Source organism: Adiantum capillus-veneris, chromosome 16, assembly GCF_014529385.1.
Source record: "Adiantum capillus-veneris isolate H3 chromosome 16, ASM1452938v2, whole genome shotgun sequence".
In the NCBI taxonomy this organism is placed as follows: domain Eukaryota; kingdom Viridiplantae; phylum Streptophyta; class Polypodiopsida; order Polypodiales; family Pteridaceae; genus Adiantum; species Adiantum capillus-veneris.
Window position 1 is genome coordinate 71,803,881 of NC_140946.1, and position 10,224 is coordinate 71,814,104.

The window sequence follows — 10,224 nt, forward strand, 5'->3', positions numbered from 1 at the left end:
ATAAGTCAGATTGGAAAATAGAGTCTCAAGCCACCCTCCACAGAGACATAGTTAGATCAAGATGAGACCATGGCAAAAGCAGAACAACGATCTTCAATAGAGCCAACAATGAGAATAGCTATAGTTCTCAGCAATACAAAAGGAGCGAGTTTCAGATGCAATGCTCTATTGGATAAATCAGTAGACTGCAATATGATTGCAAAGAACATTCAAAGGATCCTCTAGATCACTCTATGCAAACATGATAGAAAAGCAATTCTAGGTATGCATATAGGTCAAGAAGAAATGGTTGCTACCCTTAGCATCCAAAATCATGAAGAGCAGCTAAAGTTTTAGGTAAAGTCTTCAAAATACATGCATGCAGATATCATCCTTGGACATCAGTGGGTTAGACCAACACAAAGCATACAAAGAAGCCATAATGCTATTACTTTCTTTTCCAAGAGGTACCCAACAACACTTACATGTACTGTTAATGCTAGATTCAGAGTTGCAAAAGTCACAAGAATCAAAGATAAGTCTTGCAAAGGTAAAGCCAAAGTGGACCGTCCATCGACTGGCAAAGAAGGTGTGACATCATATGACTCTACGTCAATGGATCAGCTTCTTCAAGCAAGTTAGGCTTTCAAAACTTCACGTCAATTGCCGACCCAATTGAAACCTCTAATGAGACACCCAACAAATCAAAGGTATATCAGCCAAAGTACTCAAGAAAGCAAGAAAAATTCAAGCAAGTATTTATTCCGAGTAGTTTAGTCAAAGTGAATGATGCGGTTTGGATTAAGGACAGGAAATCAACAAAGAAATCCAAACAAATGGGATGGATAGCATCACAATGAAGCTTCAAAGAACAGGATTACTATGGAGGTAACATACAGATATGGGTACCAAACTGCAGGTTAGAGCATATGAAGTGAAATCAAGATCCTCGCAAGAAAGAAGGCCCACTAGATATCAACATCAACTATATCCCATGATACCTAAGAAGCAGATATACAACAGAACAACATTGAAAGATGCTAAAGTCTACAACAACTCTCAAGTGGATACAGATCAAAGACGGATCTCAAAGAATCTTCCTCTTGGACAAGGATTCTACACAGGTTATACAAAGATTTTGCTACCATTCAACCACAAGCCAACTGCAACTACATCAGACCTGCATGAAGATCTCAATAACTCAACAAGACGTAGAGTGAAGCAAAGTAAACAAAGGAGATACAAAGGTCATCAAGAGATTTGGATTCCTAAGTCTTCCAATGCTCCTAGTCAAAAGCCAATGGTGAACAGAGGCCCACATCAGCTTCAAAGACTCCTTACAATAGGCCCACGTGGAGAATCACACAAACAATGGAGTCTTCACAGTCAAAGAAGGACAATCTAACCAACACGAATGCAGATTCAAAGAAGATAAAACGGGCATGGCAAAAGGAACCTTCAATGCCAACTTGGTACTTCACTAATCCCTTCGGGAGTTCAACGTCCAGTAACCCCCTATATAACGTGTGTTCGCGGGGTATTAAAAAACCCCTCTTTTAACATGTCCGAACGAATAAAACGACCGCTTATTTTAGCACTTTTTTCCAAAATTGAATATAAAAACCCCTTATTTGAATGTATCTCTGTTAGATTGGCAAAAAAAATTGTTTTTTTAAACCCCTCCTTTCGAACTCACGTTATACATTAGCATGATCACATAGTGCACCCCCGAAACTAATCCTATTTTTGAGGATTCAAGCTTACTTTTACCTGAACAAATGTTTGTAGTAAGCACAAGAATGTAAAAAGTCAAGTCGCTAAGGTGTAAAAAACACTCTTTGGCATAGTCAGAGTCAGGCTACTGAGCCAAAAAATGAGCAAAGCATTAGTCTCAAAGCTTCATGTCTTAATAAACTTTGTGCTAAGAGTCATAATTATTAGGCTTACGCTCAACTTGGAAGATTTGAGCATATCTAAGTCGTGTTGCTCATGCTGGATGAGGTGAGCATAAGAGTCAAAGCCTATGAACTTAATCATGGTGGAGTGTTGTAGAGTCCAATACTCACGCACATTGCATAGTAAGATGTGAGCACACATCCTCGATAACAAATACTATTCTTAGAGGGGTGCCAGTTTGCAAAGCCATGTCATGTGCTTTTATAGCTACACCACCTTTCTGAAGAACCCCTCAAAATCTTTCTTGCACAACATATTTGTTTGAGGATTGACCGAACGGGCATCCACCTGGACGGACACGTAGCCGGACACCACCTTTGGAGTCTATTATTTTGCCGAGCTAGTGTAGCGATACTCTGTGTAAATCTTGATTTCGGAGTAGCAGGTCAATTCCCTGATGTAATCATGTCATGACATTTGTAAAAGTCCGTGTGAGCCAGCCACTAACCATTTAGAAATCCCTAGGTATAAATATCAATAACTTTAATGTGAAAGAAGGATTATCTTTAGAGAAGAAAGAGATCTATTGCACGTAGGTTCAAGCTACGAAGCTGCTCCAACTTGTAATCGACTTTTCTAACAATGGGTAATCCATTTTTAGTTTTGAAATGTGCATTGTCTTCCTCTCTCTTTGCTCTTTCATTTTAGTGTAAGCCTTGTATGTTTTGAGTGATTAAATCACTATTTTTAGTTGTTTTGACCATAGGAGAGTGTTCTTAGACCATAGGGCGACCTTTCTAGATAGTTTTGTTGCAGTTTTTAGGACCTTTTTAATGATGGATTGTGATTTTGGTACCTTGTTGGATTGCGACCAGACTTGGCACGATAGTGCCCCTAGGTGTCCTAGACCTCCTCCTAAATTTCGTTGCATTTCGAGTCCATTTGAGTGTCGAAATGGCGTGATGACCTAGAGTTGTGAGAAAGGACACATGCAAATTTCCCTGATCATTGAGTAATGGTTTGATGTTGAGTTGGTGTGTTTGGTTGTTAAGGTTCACTTCTTGAGATTGACGATCTCAAAGAGTCTCCGTGCCGTATCCGAGTCACTTCCCTGAGTATTGACATTATGTTAATTTCAAATCGCTATGCTATAGACGTCCATTGCGGTGACCCACTAACATTGGCGCCATTGCCGGGTATATGATCCTTAGATGATGGTGAGTGACCAAGTGTGTATTTAGAGCGTTCTTTTTTGAAGATTTGTCTTCCATTCCATTTACACCTTAGCAGTGAAGCAGCTAGACACGTTGTTTAGTGCTTGATAGAGTTTAGAAGTCGAGGACTTGCTAGATCTATTCTTGAGAAGTAAAGAGGGTTGTGAGCGAGATAGCCAAAAGAATTTCATTCTTTAATTTTCCCTATTCTTTCAGAGTGTTGTACTATTTTTCGTTACGACTTTAATTTGTACCATTCTGTTTGTTTTTTTTCATGTTTCATTTCAGTACTTAGGAGTAGGGTAAGTAGAAACTACAACCATCAAATTTGGGCTAAAAGATTGAGGGAAAAAAAGGGTGAAAACCATATTTTGGCCGAAATGACCATAGCTCTGAAATTCAAAAAATTTGATGGTAGAGACCTCAAAAGTGATCTAAATTCAAAAATTTGTGGATCAAGGGCATCTACAGACTCTCTAGAAGCAATCCAAAAAGTTTGGCCAGATTCTGTGAAGGAACATGGATTCCGATCCATGTACCTCAAAGACCATTTTGCCACAAAATTGATCAGTGACACTATGCATCAGTGGGACATTGCTTTGATCAAGTTTTCTTGAAAGAAAAACTCAAAATCACATCAAAATTGGTTGTTAGGAAAAAAATAGCAAAACACGCCTTGTAAACACAAAATTTGGGATTTTTCAACCTTTTGTGGTCCAAATTCAAAAAGGGGTGAGATTTTCCTTCTACGGGGAATAGAGAACCGGCATAACAAAACTTATGAAAAAATGTTGTCAAACATGGATTGCGATCCATGTATCTTTTGACATTTGGGGCTGATATTTGACAAGTACATCCCTAATAACTAGTGGGACAACTTTGCCAAAAGAGAGCAATAGCAAAAAAGCGAAAAAAGTTGGTCAAAATAGCCAACCACAATAAATAGTCAAAAACCGGAGGGCAGACACAAAAACTCGCTTTTGATTGAGAAAAAATTGTCCAAATCCAAAAAAAGGTGGTGGAATAGACTACTGACACCGCAGGTAATCATCAGACCAAATTTGGTGTTCAGATGTGATGGAACATGGATTGCGATCCATGTACCTCATCAAAATTTTTGGCTGAGACTTGAGCATTAGGTTTTGAGACATAGACAAACACTTTTCCCAAAGTTGCAAAAAGTGGTCAAAGGAGCCAAAAATAGAACATTCTCAAAATCGCCACAAAAAATTGTAGAAGTCAGTTCTAGTTGGGCAAAACTGATCCAATCCAAAAAAAAATTGGGGAGCAAGCTACAAAGATCATAAGCTATCAGCACACCAGAGATAAAGTCCAAAAGTGGTGGAACATGGATCGCGATCCATGTACCCCTGATAAATTTTTGGACAGAAACCTTTCCAACCTGTAGCAAAGACCATTGTGAACTAAAGTCCCCAAAGAAGCATTGTCAAAAAAGTTCAAAAAAGTCACCAAAAGTGCCATAAATAGTTCAAGGTGAAAACCCCAAAATAGAGCTAGGAATTGACTTTTGCATGACCTAAACAAGTCCAAATCACACAAAAACCATATAGCAGGGATCAGGAGACCAAGGACAAGTTGTGTGCCAAGTTTCACTACCATCTGACACAAAGGTACATGGATCACAATCCATGTTCCTTTGTCACAGACTAATACTAAACTTGCACCATAGCTAGAGCCCATCACAAGGAGCCTAGTGGTCTTTTCAAAACTGAATTTGGATATCGAAAACCAAGTCAAAAGCCAAAACTACCAAGTACTCTGAGCAAGTGCCAAAATTGACCTAATTTTCAATCTAGAGGTCAATTTTCAAAAATTTTGATACCATAGGACCTACTAATCATGATGAATTTGATGGTACCGAGAGAAGTTAATTTGGGCTCCAAACATGGATTAGTAAAGGTTAACCTGAAACTTTCCAGATCAGTAGTGTACACAAAAGAAAACATATCCCCAAGTCCAGTTTTGACAAAAATTGAGAAATATTTTATCAAAAGGGAGAAAAATATGTGATACCAAAAACCGTTGTGCAGACATAGTGTTGGCCATTTGACCTGTCAAAACAAGTCCAAATCCAAAAAGATTTGAGATTTAGCTTGTGGACATAGTCAGGAACAAACTCGTAAGAGATCAAGTCCATGTTAAGTATGGAGCCTGATTTACCCTTGTAATTTTCTGTGGTAAAAACGCACATTTGTAAGACCCCCATTATGAGGAGAAGCCATCGTGCGTGAAGGAAAATCACTCACCGGAAACCAAAATTTTCACGGACAAAAATCAGGGGCAACTTTAGAGGCCTCCTCCGCCCCCGAGACTTTTTTCCGCCGGAATATTCCTTTTCGCCGTAAATTATGGCCGGACGGCGGCCGGAAAGTGGTCGGAAAACAACCGGTCGGTTGGCCGGTGGCCGGTGGTCGGAAGTCAATGGCCGATGGCCTGTGGTCGAAAGTCAATGGCCGGTGGCCGAATTCAAAAGCGGACTTGTCTTCTCAAGGGCGGCCACACATGGGCGGATTGGAGGGTCCGATTTGGACTTATTCGCACAAGGGCGGCTACACATGGCTGTCTCTCATTAGAGAGTGCAGCCCTTTTGGCCTATAAAAGGAGGCCATTTCTACACACATTTCATAGTGTGAAGTTGATGCAACAAGGTGAGTGTGAGGTGGTGAGAGTGAAGCAAGGCGGGAGTTCCATTAAGGGTATAATCCCTTTGTAAACTACTTCTTGTTTTGAAGTACTAAAGCCATTGAGTGGCTGCTTTCCCATGGACGTAGCCCACATTGGGTGAACCACGTATATCGTGTGTACTCTCTCTCTCTCTCTCTCTCTCTCTCTCTCTCTCTCTCTCTCTCTCTCTCTCTCTCTCTACTCTATAATCTCGTGTATGTAAATCTGTCTCTCTCCATTAAGTAATCTACTCAATTATCTATTTAGCTACGTCTTATTTCCTAACAACTGGTATCAGAGCAAGGTTTGCTCGTAGCTAAATTATCTCAAGGAAAGGATTCCTTGAATTGAGTGGGAGTTATGGCGGAGGAAGGAAGGCTCAAGATTGAGAAGTTCAACGGCAAAAACTACCAAAATTGGAAGATGCAGATTGAAGACTATCTCTACCAGAAGGACCTCTATTTTCCACTAGGCGGTCTTGCAAAGAAGCCCGCAACGATGGCAGATGAAGCATAGATTGTCCTTGATGGAAAGGCCCTGGGAACAATCCGGTTAAGCTTGGCGTCAACGCTGGCCTTCAATGTTTCGGAGATGAAGACCACGGAGGACATGATGAAGTCACTTGACGACTTCTACGAGAAACCATCGGCATCCAATAAGGTATTTCTTATGAAGCGCTTGTTCAATCTAAAGATGGCAGAGAATGGTTCAGTTGCAGATCACCTAAATGACTTTAACACAAACATAAGTCAACTTCGATCGGTGAAAATCAATTTCGATGACGAAGTGCAAGCTCTCCTTATATTATCATCTCTACCGGATAGTTGGGACAGCCTTGTGATGGCTGTAAGTAATTCTATCTCTGGTATAAATACTCTTAAGTTTGATGATGTTGTGGGTGTTCTCCTAAGCGAGGAAATACGAAGGAGAAGCACAGGAGAATCATCAAGTGCTGCATTGTCAGTGGAAATAAGAGGAAGGCCTAAGGAGAGGTTCAAAAGCCAAAAGGGTCGTGATCGCTCAAGACGGAGCAAGTCACGAACAAAGTCAGTTCTTGAATGTTGGAACTACGGCAAGAAGGGCCACGTCAAGAAGGATTGCTGGTCGAAGAAGAAGAAGGAGACAGAGTCTCAAGACAACAAGCCAACATCGGAGGCCAATGTGGCAGGTAAAGTAGAGCAAGATGCTCTAATTCTCTCATTAGACAATGTGTCTAATTCCTGGATAGTAGATTCCGGGGCTTCATTCCATGCGACACCACACAAGCAACATTTCCAAGACTACACCAAAGGTAATTTTGGGTATGTATACTTGGGAGATGATGAAGCTTGTGAGATTGTCGGCAAAGGTACAGTTTCTGTCAAAACTGCTAACGGAAATGAATGGAAGCTTAAAGATGTTAGGCATGTTTCTTCTCTTCGAAAAAATTTAATCTCTACAGGACAATTGGACGATGAAGGTCACAACATTGCATTCGGAAATAAACGGTGGAAGATCTCAAAGGGATCTTTGGTGGTTGTCAAGGGAGAAAAGGTCGGTACACTTTACTTGTGTACTGTTAGCACGCAACCTTCAGCTTGTGCAGCAACTACAGAAGTTGATAGTGCAGTGTGGCACTATCGACTTGGGCATATGAGTGCCAAAGGAATGCAAATCCTTCAAACAAAGAAGCTTCTACCAGGTTTGAAAGAAGTGGACTTAGAGTTCTGTGAAGATTGTGTTTATGGTAAACAAAAGAGGGTAAAATTTCAAAAATCAGGAAATGAAAGAAAAAATAAAAAACTTGAGTTGGTTCATTCTGATGTTTGGGGTCCTGCAAGTACACCATCACTTGGTGGCTCATTATACTATGTAACATTCATAGACGATGCGACTAGAAAAACATGGGTTTATGTCATGAAGAATAAATCCGATGTATTTTCCATATTTCACAGGTGGAAAGCCTTTGTGGAGAATGAAACAGGTACCAAGGTTAAATGCCTCAGATCCGACAATGGAGGCGAATATTGCAGCCAAGCTTTTGAAAGCTTTTGTGCTAGCAATGGCATTCAGAGGCAAAGGACAACCCCAAGGACACCTCAACAAAATGGGATTTCGGAAAGGATGAACAAGACAATCATGGAACGAGCACGAAGCATGCGGCTACATGCAGGCCTACCGCTTGAGCTTTGGGCGGAAGCTATAAGTACGTCTGTGTACTTAATCAATCGCTCACCCTCAACGGCTTTGGATGGAGGAGTTCCAGAAGAGGCATGGACAGGTAAACCGGTGAATTATGCATTTCTCAAAGTGTTTGGGTGTGAGGCTTTCATGCACATAGATAGAAGCCTAAGATCAAAGCTCGATGCAAAGTCCAAAACGTGTTTCTTCATTGGCTATGGAGAAGGAGACTTTGGGTATCGCCTATGGAATCCTGAAGATGGTAAAATCTTAAGGAGTAGGGATGTAATTTTTAACGAACAAAATATGTACAAAGATTACTTGGAAAGAAAACAAACAAAAGAAACAGGTGATGAGTACATGGAGCTTGAGGACGGTGAAGACTCAAGGACTGCAAACGGTGACAATGTGCAACAACGTCAACCAAATGAGGAGCCTCAACCTATTCCCCGAAGATCTACAAGAGCAAGTAGACCTCCAGAAAGGTTTGTTCCTTCCTTCAACCATCTCTTGATCTCAGATTCTGGAGAGCCGCAATCATACGAAGAAGCTACGCAACATGAATCCAAAGAAGAATGGATGAAGAGCATGCAAGTGGAGATGGACTCACTACATCGCAACCAAACATGGGAGTTGGTTGAGTTGCCTAAAGGTAAGCGGGCATTTAATGAAAAGGTGACCGTTTTCAAGGAACGCTGAAAAGTTAGGTTTATTTTTCAGAGTATCTAATTGTCCTTTTGGATGTACTCAATAAGTTAAGAAGATTTTCTAGAGAGAGAAATAGAATTTCTAAAAAGGCCCTCCAGATGACCTCCGAAATCTTCTAATGGACCAAAGGATGGAACCAATGGCAAATATTAAAGGGGCAAGTAGGCAACCCAGTTTATTTGACCTTTTGACCTCGAAGGCATCCACAATTCTCTCATTGAAGAGGAGCTTTGATTGGCTACCAACACAAAGGGTGATGACAAGCCGGCACATTGAAGGCCCAAAGCCTAGTGACTTCATGACATCATCAATGAAAGACCATGTGATCGTGTCTTATGCTTTTTCTAGATCCAACAGCAACATGATACACTCTTTCATTGTGGAAGCAACATATCCAATACTAGCCATTGCTGCTAGAATATTATCATAAATTGACCTTCCCTTTATAAATCCATGTTGGTGACGTGTGAAGATTTTGTCCAGGAGAGGGGAGATCCTTAGGGCTAATTCTAAAGGCATTTGACATCATTGTTATGGAGGCGTCGATGCTTCAGATGGGAGCAGCAGACTTGTTTGGGGATAGGCTTGATGAGGCCTCTTTTAATGCTTAAGTCCAAGACTCCATCAACTAGAACGTGGTTAACCATTCACGTGATTGGGGACTTAAGATCGTCGTAAAATTCTTTGAAGAACTCAGTAGTCAATCCTCCCATCCAGGGGACTTCTCTTTACCCAAATCTTGCAGCGCAAGAGAGCATTCATCCTCGATGAACACCTTCTCTAGAAGATCAGCTTCAAAGAGGGAGAACGCTCTTTTGGTGCTCCCAAGAAGGGTAGATTTTTCATAGTGTACTTCAGGGGAGTGGACCTCAGACTGGCCTATGATATGTCGTAGGGGGTTAAGCATTAGCTAGGCCATTTTATTGAGATCCTTAAGGTCATTTCATCCTCCCCTGTAAGTGATTGTAAAAGGCCCGAATTTCTTTTGACTTTAAGGGTCCTAAAGTAAGTGTGCATGGTTGGCATCCTCTGGCTAGAGAAAGGTTTCTTTGGATAAGATTTTTGCCTTCCTCACCTCCTCTAGTTGGTAGTCGGTTAAGTTCGTTTTAGCTTGTAGCCATCTTTTGTGCTCAGCCTCCGAGGTAGACCCTTCGTGGTTTTTGGTGGTTAGCACCTCCACTTCATCAGCAAGCTGCTTACTCCATGCATCCTATTTCTTCCTTTTGGGGCCTACGTTTTTAATTTATATTTGCATATTTTTGGCAAAATATCCCACACCCTAGGGCTTCCCAAGTCCACATCTTTCCAAATCTTACTAACAGCTTTGAGGGTAAGGCTTTTAAAGAGCGGGTCCTTAAAGTGGTGATCCCTTGATGAAAGCAACTTCTTAGACCCTTGGGGGTAATTATCTTCTCCTTTGATTTTGTTAACTTTTATGCTTAAAGACAGGTGATCAAATAAACACTAAGAAGTAACCACCTTCAGTTCAAACCATGGGGGTAGCCAATCGAGTAGTAGCAACAGTCCAGCGGAGAAGACATACCGGCATATTACAAGCTGGTGTACATGAACCCAGGCATGT